Raw genomic sequence first — 11,934 nt, forward strand, 5'->3', positions numbered from 1 at the left:
TGTACAATATAAGGTGACCTCTGGTCCCCCTACTGATGTACAATATAAGATGACCTCTGGTCTCCCTACTGATGTACAATATAAGTTGACCACTGGTCCCCTGACTGATGTACAATATAAGGTGTCTTCTGGTCCCCCTTCTGATGTATAATATAAGATAACCTCTGGTCCCCCTACTGATGTATAATACAAGATAAGCTTTGATCCCCCTACTGATGTAGAATATAAGATAACCTCTGGTCCTCCCCTCCCCCCAACTGATGTAAAGTGCAATATAAGGTGTCCTCTGGTCCAACTTCTGATGTACAACAATATAGGTGACCTTTGGTCCCCCTAATGATGTACAATATAAGGTGACCTCTGGTCCCCCTACTGATATATAATATTAGGTGATCTCTGGTCCCCCTACTGATGTTCAATATAAGTGACCTCTGCTCCCCCTACTGATGTACAATATAAGGTGACCTTTGGTCCCCCTACTGATGTACAATATAAGGTGACCTCTGGTTCTCCTACTGATGTACAATATAAGGTGACCTTTGGTTCCCTTACTGATGTACAATATTAGGTGACCTCTGGTCCCCCTACTGATGTACAATGTTAGGTGACCTCTGGTCCACCTACTGATGTACATGTACAATATAAGGTGACCCCTGGTCACCCAACTGATGTACAATATAAGATACTCTCTGGTCCCCCAACTGATGTACAATATAAGATAACCTCTAGTCCCCCTTCTGATGTACAATATAAGATGACCTCTGGTCCCCCTACTGATGTACAATATAAGGTGAACTCTGTCATCCTACTGATGTATAATATAAGGTGACCTCTGGTCCCCCTACTGATGTACATTATTAGGTGACCTCTGGTCCCCCTACTGATGTACAATATAAAGTGACCTCTTGTCCCCCATATGATGTAGAACAGATGATGACATCTGGTCTCCCTTTTGATGTACAATATAAGTTGACCTATGGTCGCCCTGAAGATGTACAATTTGAAGTGACCTCTGTACTTGTTAAATTTTTGTTACCTCTGGAATCCGCATAAAGATTATGGGAACAAGTGGAAGTCTTATTTTGTACATCAATAAGGATTTCATACTTCACAAGTTGTAGTATATGAATGAGACAAAGGTAATCTTATGTTGTACATTATTACGATGTGACTGAAAGTTGTAAATAGGCAATAATTTAAAATCATGGTATATGTAGAATTATTTTTCAAATCCTCTCCAAAAAAGTTGCGATTCTAATTTTTGGACAGGGAAAAAAACTGCACAATTTCTCCGAATTCTCTAAATGTATGTAATTGAATTTTAAAAAGTTTTATTTCTTTTTTTTAATGTAGTTTTGATTGGTTTATGAATTTGATGTGTTAATTCCAAGGAAAGGGGAGAGGAACCCCATGCAGCCCCAAACTTTGCAATACAAGGGCCAGGGTACATCTTCTTTGTAAGATAAATACAATCAGGGGTAGACTAAAAAGTGTCAAAGTGATGAGGTCGCATAAGGAAGACAAAGGAGACATTAAATACTTTATAAACAAATAATTATTCCATTATGTTAAAGGATCGGTGATAAGTCCGAGCAAAATGAAGAGGTAGGGGTGGTAGGGGGCAAGATCTTCCTCCTCCTCCTGCTTGTTAGAGATCTGTGAATACAGAGACTGGACGTCGTTTACTCTGTGTCGCTTACTGTTAGTAAGGAGATCAGAGGTTAGACACTGTGTTATGTAGACACTATAACCTTACATGGAATAATAAAATCATAGGGGAGACCATAGGTCACCCAACATAACCCATAAATGTTAAACTCTTATATATCATATGTCTTATAATATTGCAGTTAATGTTGCTCAGCCCCCCTCTATCTTTTCTAATACCCATTAGATGGTTATTCTTTTGACAAAAATAAATTTTCTGGTTTTTTTTTTTACACTGTAAAGGCTTCATAGAATAGGTATGATTTCATGGATAAAAATTGAATACAGCCAAAAAATCAATCAGTTCCTATTTTTTTGGCATTGAGATTATATTTTAGTTAGTTTTGACTATTTGTTTAAAAATAAGAGGGTTTGGGTAAATTGAGGCTCACAATGGGGACTGCACATAGTGAAAAAATGCTTAAATTTTTGCCCTAGCTCTCATATTTTCAATAAATGTACATTTAAATAATTTTTAATAAATATTTATACCGAAATTTACTGTGAATATTGTAAATAATACAATATCAATATTTATGGGCATCATCAATACACAAAACATATGAATATCCCCCTCGCAGTTTGAGAAATTCATTTAAATCCATGTATTTTATGAGTGTAGACATTGGAACAGATTGAGTAATCCTCTTTCAAATTTGTGTTAATCAGAGTTGATTGAATAATTCATAACAAAATTTGACTGCTGTTAACTAATTAGGTTACTTTGTTTTTACATAAGGGGCATAATCCAGCAGCAAAGTCAGATTCAGTCATGTAATCAGTGCTGGCTTGAAATAAAAGTTATACTTTTGGTGAAACTTAGAGATTACTAGTAGGAAATTTAATTTAAATTACTGTACAGTATATATTTTTGCAGAAAATACATTGAAAATGCAATAAACATGCAAAATTATAACTGAAAAAATTATGAAAAAGGTGTCTGAATATCCCTCCTCCTTGCCATATCCAATCTTGATATTCAGCTGAAAAGGGGGGGGGGGGTTAATTTTGTGCTCTAATGATGCTGAAAAATGAAGGAATTTTGTTTAAATTTGGTTTATTTGAATAACAAGAGTCATGCTTATCTGCAGTAATTTTTTTCAATTTCTTTGGTATTTTTAAAAATAATTATCTGAGTAAATTCTATTTAAAAATGATTATTTTAAAGGTATTACATCACAAATGCTTACAAGAAATTTAAAAGAAGGTGTAAATAATAAAAAATTATGATATAAGCTACTAGATGCATTTACCAGTATGTTTTAATAAAATAAAATGTATTTCAGCAATGTACTCTCAAGAAGGAGGAGATTAATGAACCCTTCCCTCTTACAATGAGCAACACATGGACACTCTCAGGATGATCTCTTTGCTTTCATTAAGAGTTCCAAGGTATGGTTTTCTTAGAAAATCTAGTTAATCTCTTAATATTTAAGTTATTTAGAACTTTTTATAGACTATTTGAAAATAAATTTCCTCAGAACTGCAGTTATTTAAGCACTTTGCTTACAATTGAGCACTGTATTCAGTCAGACAATATGATTTATCTGCCCTTGGCATTTAATCAATTTATTAATTATGTCAATAATAAGAAATGATATGCAAATAATTATATTTGCCTTTTATGAGAATATACATATTTAACATCAATTACATGAAATGTTCATGAAAATTGGCTAAAATGTAGGTCATCCCCCTTCAAAATTACAAAATTTTCAGTGGGGATTTGATTCTCTGATGCCAGCAACCCATTGCTGATAAAATTCTTTTTAATCTTATGTACATTTGAACTAGATATAATTCTCTTTCTTTCCATTGATTATTTTATCTACATTAGTTTTTACTCTTTCCATAACCCAGCTTTTTCTTACAAAAACCTGCTGATTTTCTTCATTTTTCATTAATAACGGGTACCTGCTACCCTGAATGATTAACATGATCTACCTTGAGAAATTATTAGAGATAATAAGAAAAACAAGCAAAACATATGCTAGATTAATCATTTTATTTGAAAAGTTTGAAAGAAAAATAGAAAAATGCTTCAATTTATAGACATCTTTTCTGTTTCACAGATGTGGGTCTGATTGACTGGGGTGTGAAATGTAACAGTCAATGGTGTACTTAAGCTAAGACTGTCAGTCCCAATATTCAAGAGGTGAGATAAGCAATGGATATGTGTTCTAAATTTACTTAATTGACCACTTTTTATAAATGTTTCTTTTACTCTATAGGAAAAACCCCTACATAAACAAATACATGGGCGCAGACATTTTGGACACCCAAAGTTGTGCGGAGGAAAAAATGCTAGCTGGCGCGTGATTGGTCAATAAGAGAAAAGACTTGTTATGTATTTGACAAGTGAAATAAAGTTGATAAAAATCTCATATCAAGACTTGGGTTTCTTTGAGATATATAGGAGTTACAGGTAAAAATTTGAAGGGAGGGATGCACTTTGGTTAGAGATTTTCATTTGGTGTCAAACGCACCTAGTTGTAAACAATTGGAAATTGAAAGTAAAAGTGCCGCGTGACGGTATATTTTTTCTGGCATTTTTTGTTTTCCAATATCTCGAACTTTCACGACAAAAAGGTCATTTGCCCGAAATTCAATACATGTATCAGTGAGAGTGGCTAAAGTTTGTATGGAAGTCTATGGGAAAACATTTGGTGGTGTTTGTCCTTCACAGTATTACGATTTATTCTATTTTCATCACTTTACATATGCAACGCACTACATTTTGTAGCGGAGTAAACAGGCCCGATAGTCGTGAACTGAGCAGGGGACCTTAGGTCCTAGTTGAGCGTACGTTTTCGTTAATTTTTTTCCCAAAGCTTTCAAATTGTGATAAGTTTGCGATAAAAGTGACGTAAAACCCGTGGGGAAAATGTGTTTAAATGGTTTTTTAAAAGTATTATAAAAGTCAAATAAACACTAAAAATAAAAGTGAGTAAAACGTGTCGTAAAGATCATACAGATATCAACATTCCAACGGCTTTCCATACTTCCTCAATGGTTATTTTGCCTATGTTTTGTGTGGGTTTTTTTTTAGTTAAACCAGTTTCTAAAAATTTATAATGGTCACTAAATGATGCTGATTACACAAAACGTGTGCTGCAAAATACAGATTTATAAGATTGTTTTTAAGCTTCGTCACGTTACATTGGTTTTCATCGGTGATAATTTATTTTCTTTCAACAGTTGTTGAGATGACTCATTGGTTATAATAATTTGAAAATATCATACAACTCTATCACGAAGTTTTTATATAAATACAATTAGTAGAGTAATTAAACACTTACAAGTTTTGTTAAGTGATGATACGTTGAATTTAAGCGAGGTTGTTGAAGTCCCTGCATCTCATCTGTGAGTAAACTATCTGAGTTAAAAACCTATCAAAACTGTTTCTTTAATTAATAGCGAATAAGCTTGAACCCCATATGTAGGTACGTGTAATAGCTCAATATTACTTCAAAAATAAGGGGAAAAAAGGATAATTGGATGTCAACTGGTTTGTCATGCAATTATGTTTACGGTAGAACATCCAAATATGAAACAAAGGTGGCAGACTCTTTGGTGTCTTTTATTTTCAGTTCACTTGGATATATGAGGAACCTCTGTATCCTTTTAATATCAGATTCAGAGTACTTAAAATTAATGTGACTTTTAACAAAGTAAAGTTTGTTGTTGACCTATTGTAGACCATGTAAACATTTCCGGGTTCCATTTTTATTGAAGAAAAAAAGCTTAGTTTTGAATATAACTTGTGGAATGATTGTTTTAAATGTAGAACGTTGTACGTTTTAGACGTTTGTGGTGATTTTAAAAAAAACTTCTTTAGTGTGATTGAGGATCCACATCTCATCATTTTCACCACATCTAGAATATGCTGTGGTACACAGAACGTCTGAAGTTTCTCCTGAATAGCATGCGCAGTTAATACTGATATGTGCTAGGGAGTAGAGATTAGGACTTGTAAGATAATTTGCTGGATCCAACCATATAATTATATTTATTGTATTTCTGTTGTGAAGTTTATGGAATTCATTGTAGGTGAGGTAGTTCGAAGTAACATTATGTTTAAATGTTTAAAGATTACTGTGAAATCATTTTAATTCGTGTGGGGCAATGCTCGTGGGTAAGCAATTTTTTTTTTGGTTCGAGGGGATTTAAGTTCGTGAATAACTTGTATATTCAGACAATTGAATGAAAAAATATATTGACAAAATAATTGTTTGTGGGGTGTAAATTCAAGGGTAAGGGTGAACCACGAAATCCACGAACTTTGGTCCCCCACAAACAATGATGAATCCACAGTACAACACGAAAAATGTGATTTTGAAGAATTTCATCATTGGGAAGGGAACTCCCTTCCCTATTTGAAGAATTTTCAGACTTTGCTGATTTTTTTTTCTGATGAAGGAGGTCTAGATCATTATTTTCCATGATATATGGACATTATACCTCAATCCTTCATAATTATTTTTCTGTTTTCAGTGTTTTAAACTATCCTCAAAACATAGTTTATTGAAGAAATTGTTTTAAAAGTGTTTAAATATTGTGAATGCCCTCGTTTTTATTTATAACCGGAAAAAGGTTATTATGTCGTACTTGGTCCCAGCGAAAAGTCATTTAGACAGTATTATGTATATCTCCATGAAAGAGTACGTTGTACGTTTAAACTGTGTTCATCTGATATTTTTGAATGTATGTTTTGATGATAAAAACAAATAATTCAACGCGATGAATAATAATACAATTTGAACCCCACTCTTGATTTTTACACGTGTGTAAGCTGAAGTTGAACGCAAGATGGCTATTACCTGTTTAGGATGTTTTGGATATATTTTGTAAGTATTTACTTTTATTACTTCTATTTGATTGAGAGGTCAAACATACATGTATGTAGATTGGTTTTAAAGCATATACACATGAAAATATTTTTTCCTCTTGGGGTGAAGAAATGATGTAAGTATCTTTTTAGGAAGACGAACAGACGCATTTAACAAAATACACACTGTATAATTGACTGTAGTGCAGACATTTACTCAATAACTTCTCTTAAATAAACAGGAAAATTCATTGGAATCACACCCTGAGATCACATGTGTATGATATAAAAGGTTGCTTTGTATCAACTCTTTACCAACTTTAAAACATGTGATGCATATTCAATAATTATAGTCCTGTACATGATAAAAAGAGTTGTAAAACAGCAACACAGGTACTAACCATACAATGCACGAGAGGATTAGACCATAAAAAAATTCGTTTGTTATCCTTTATCAGAAATTATTCTTATATCTATATATTCTACATGTATATGAAAAAACTATGCTTATATTCAAATTAGAACTATTTTGTAGGGAGATGCAATTTCGTACATAAAACTTAACAGGAAGTTAAAACTTAAGAGTTCACTGATGTAGATTTCAGTTTCTGGTCAATCATCCTGTACTCAACGTGTTCAATTTGTTTTGCTTTAGTTTCAACACACATTAATTGTTTAGAGTGAAAATACTTCTATAAACGGATGTTAATATAAATTTTGAATTGTTTTGGGGGGTTTCTTTCAATTCAAATATGCAAATAATGAAAAGAAAACATTTAAAATCTAAATTTATTTAAAATAAATCTAAATATGAGAATGAGATGGAAGCAGTTTATGTTTATTAAAAGTTGTTATGAGCATAGTTGCAACGGAGACATTTGACATTTTACTATTCGAAAAGTGCGACGCATAACCTTTTATCTAACCTTTTATGATATATTTCACTGTAGAAGTATTTTCTTAAACCTTTCATGGCCACTTGTAATTATTTATACTGCAGGCTAAAGGAAATGTATAACTATTGCAAAAAGCATAATTATCTTCTCTAGCACCTCTCGTACGCAGTATATACATGTATTTGTTTATGAAGCATCGATTTTCAGAGAGAGAGAGAGAGAGAGTGAGAGCAGTTGTTATTTCCAGGAAGTTTAATTTGTTTCTCCTTTGACTGTACTCACATGTTTCTTGATTTATAGAAGTGTAATTGTTTAAATGTATTTTAGAATCTGGATGTTTGAATACTTGAAGTAATCTAGTACCCAGGGTAATTAAACTAGTGCGAGTCAATTAATTTCATAAACATGATGTTTTTTGGCCTTTTTAAAATAAATCTAGATATGTTAAAGTAAGATTGTATTGATATTATGTTCACTTTTTTCCATGACGTCATAAAATCGCCAAGAATATTGAAGATACTACAAATAAGAATAAACCGTGTTATCTGTCATATAGGGGGTTAGCAAAAGGCTATTTTTCTAGATTTGATCAAAGAAAATAATGCTTTTTTATAGTTTATATAGCTTTTAGAAAATTCTAAATTGTTTAAATTTTCAAGTCAGTATCATCAAAACGTACGACTTTTCTACACTTGTCACAGACAACACAACTGTTTCTGGAAGCCAGAGTTTTGCCTATGTTGTGATTACTCACAAACAAAACTGCCTAGTCAAGATCACCTTGATCCTGCACACAAGTACTCTGAAGGTGATATTGACAATGTTTATGTAGTCTTTGCAGAACAAGTCTTCCAACAACAAACTTTTAAAATTCTGATGTCATAAATTGTGCTTCTTTGTTCTCTAAAGAGGTTTCTATGAAGTAGAATTAGTCAGTTTTAAATATTTTTATATCCGAAAGATCCAAAATGAATTTGAACTACCCTATAGAATTATATATTGGATGCCAAAACGAGAAATTAAAGTCCAATTTTTTTATATCATTGACAGCTGCTTTTCTAATAAAAATGGAACTCGTAAATTTACTTACTTTGTCTTTGGTCACTTGCAAAATTATTTTGTTAAAAACATTCTGATTGTACACACAAGTACTCTAAAGTTGACATCATAAAGATGCTTGAGTTTCTGATTGACAATATCTATGTGGTTTTTGGAGACCAGGTCTTCCAACAATCTATTAGAATTCCCATGGGTACCAATTGCGCTCAGTTATTAGCAGACCTATTTTTATACATGTATTCATATGAAGGAGAATTTGTGCAAAATCTTATGCGTGAAAAGAAGAAAACACTTGCTGCACCCTCTAACTCGAAATGTAGATATATCGACGACGTACTAGTATTGTCAATTAACAATGATAATTTCCATTCTTATGTCGATCCAATGTATTCTGGTGAGCTTGAGATAAAAGATACTACAGAGTCTTACACATCTGTTTCATAATTGGATATTTTAAATGAAAAAGACGTCAATGGTAATCTAACAACGAACCTCTAGGATAAACGTAATGACCTTAACTTTTCTATTGTAAACTTCCCTTATTTATGCAGCTATATACCTTCATCACCTGCATACGGAGTTTATGTATCTCAAATGAGCATGCTCTACGTATTAACGATTTCTTAAACGAGGTAAATTATTTACAAACAAGTTAATGAAACAAGAATTTCAGCTGTCTCGTATGAAGTCGTCATTTCGTAAGTTCTATGGTCAATACAATGATTTTGTCAGCAAATACAATTTATCATTGAGTCAAATGCTGACTGACGTTTTTCACAGAAATTGTTAGTCCCATTATTTATACACTGAATTGAGGAGGATTCTCCCGTTATTTCCAGATCATGACAAGGAGCACACGGCGGGGATGACCGGTCGGCAGGGGATACTCACTCCTCCATGGCACCTGATCCCACCTCCGATGGTTTAGAAGTCCGTGTTTGCTTTGCTCCTTTTTTGTATTGCTTAATGGACTTTTGATCTTGCATACTGTTCGTTATCTCCATATGTTTCATTACATAATGAATGCCTTCAAACAGACATTAGGATATTTCGATGTATCATGATTTTAAAAAATAGATCATACATTTTATGTGCCGATTTGATATATCCGAGAGAGTCTTGAAATAAAAAACATATCTTATTCTTACAATGAAATATATGGAGATAACGAACAAAATTCAAGATTGAAAGACCATTCAAACAAAACAAAGCATCAGGAGCAGAGAAAACACGGACCTCTAAAACATCAGAGGTGGTGTCAGATGCAACGAAGGAGTGAGCATTCCTTGCCGACCGTTTACACCCATATGTTTTCATGTTTTACTGACATTCCATAGACAAGTACCAACTATCAAATAATTGTTTGACAAACGAGATGATTTAGACTTTTCGTTTTTCTATCTTTACCCTTTCATGAGGGATATGGAGATAAGGATTAGTATTCAATATCAAAGTCCATAATAGAATAAAATATACTGTGTACCTAAAGCAATTTACAAACGAGGGAACCTAAAACAGAAGTCTGTAATTGTCAGATGGTAACGTTGGTGTGAACTTGCATCGTCATCTTTTTTCGGAGAAGGGGAAATTCATTCACAAGGATGACGTATGGGAAATGGGAATGAGACTCATTCATTAAAACGTCATGTTGATAATGTAGGGTTATTTGACTTATTGTGGATGTATTTTATTGCTATATTTTTATTTCAGTATCGGCCTGGTCTGATGAGCTAAACCTAACATGCCGGGTACCTGCTGCAAACAGTTTGGGAAATGGTTTTTAATTGTCCTCAACATCATATTTTTTGTGAGTATCTCTTTTATTATATTCTGGGGGAATGTATACAATATAATTTTGGCAATTTCAAACGGAGGAATTTTATTTTTCTCTTTTTGTTGTCATGTGTCCTTCTATAATATAATGTATAAATGAGATAACTAATCAAGTTTTACTTAATATGTCCTCTTAACCAATCAGGAAAACAATAGAAACAATGATTTGTATGTATGAAATTAATACATTTGACTTAATAAGACTTTCCAGAAAATTATACCAAAAAATCCAATGAATTGTTTCACTTGAGTTTGTTTATGAGGATCATTTAATCAGATTTTTAAAAATGTTACAAATTTTAATTGCCTGTTTCTTTAACCAGTACTGAATATTTTTAATTGTTTATAGTTATGCTGAAAAATGTTCACCCAGTATAAACGGTTAAAATTGAAATATCTCCATTGTTTTACAAGCACACACAAAAAATGTGATATTCTTCAATATGCATTCTAAATGAATTAATGAATTACGACAGTAAATATTATAATGATTATGCCTCATATTTTTATGTTTAGGTAAGAAAAAATATTCGTCTTTCTGATCATTGTGTCAATTGTTCTTAATATCATGATTGGACATTATATTCATTGAAAAAAGTAAGCAACGCTCCATACTTTAAACTCTTTTCCATTTGATTCTAATGTAATTGTTATTGATGTAAATCAATATTTTGATTTTTTAAGATGTGAAATTTAGCGCAAATGAATATTTTACATTAAAGTTATCATGGTATGTGACAAAATAGGACAGGAACAAAACACGGAGTCACAAAGTTCATTCATGTTTCAGTATGGATAGATATTAACTCTTAAGAGCACGAATGTTTTTGGTATTATGAGTATACTATGATCTTGTGTAATAACTTAACCACTTCGAAAAATACCTAATTGCATCTAAGGGAAGTAGACCATTTCCGATTAATGAGATAGGAGACAAATCAAACTGTATGACCCTCAACTTTTACTCCAACTACTCAAGAAAATGTAAATATTGTATATCTGATTGTCTTAATGATTTCAGTTATTTTTTTCTAAGGTTACAAACCTTTCCAGTGTCATATCAAATATTACGTTCATCTAAATTGGTTGAATCTGATTATAATTGGTTGAATCTGAATATAAAATATAGAATGTAATACTAAAATTAATGTGGCAATGAATTTGAAAGACATACTATTGTTTTGCATTATCGAAAATTCTGTTGTATTACTTACCAAATTACTAAACTTCGAAAAACTTCATTTGAAGCTGCTAATGTAGACTTCAAATCTATGTTATGACTTGAAGACATGTTAATTGTCAACTTTTTGCTACAGTGTAGTAAGAAAATATAATTGATATCAATATTGCAAGACCATGACGATTTTAAAGGTTTATAAACATGATAATATTTACTTCCAGTTACTTGGTATCGGGTTATTGGTAGCAGGAATCATATTTAAAATTAATGCAGTATTTGTGGAGGTTTTCCCACCTTGAACAAAGTCCAAGTGGTTGGAAACAACCTTGGCGATCTTTTGAACAGCGTTTCATCTTGGTGATCATTATCGGCATCTTTGTGGCGTTGGTGGCGGGTTTTGGACTATTTGGAGTGTATTGTAAAAAAAATTT

At 32.4% G+C, this 11,934-nt stretch overlaps 1 long non-coding RNA gene across 3 annotated transcripts; it reads left to right on the top strand.

Moving 5' to 3' along the window:
- Positions 1-5,433: 5,433 nt before the first annotated feature.
- Positions 5,434-11,873, top strand: LOC134263418 (uncharacterized). 3 transcript variants are annotated; one of them, XR_009991260.1, is made up of 3 exons: positions 5,434-5,757; positions 10,201-10,297; positions 11,725-11,873. It is a non-coding gene; the product is annotated as an uncharacterized LOC134263418 (long non-coding RNA). The 3 variants fall into 3 exon arrangements; XR_009991259.1 differs by lacking the exon at positions 5,434-5,757 and adding an exon at positions 6,195-6,554; XR_009991261.1 differs by lacking the exon at positions 5,434-5,757 and adding an exon at positions 8,924-8,995.
- Positions 11,874-11,934: the final 61 nt, after the last annotated feature.

The sequence above is a fragment of the Saccostrea cucullata genome, unplaced genomic scaffold (assembly GCF_032062105.1).
Source record: "Saccostrea cucullata isolate Sc308-1 unplaced genomic scaffold, CSIRO_AGI_Scuc_v1 ctg1865, whole genome shotgun sequence".
Classification (NCBI taxonomy): Eukaryota; Metazoa; Mollusca; class Bivalvia; order Ostreida; family Ostreidae; genus Saccostrea; species Saccostrea cuccullata.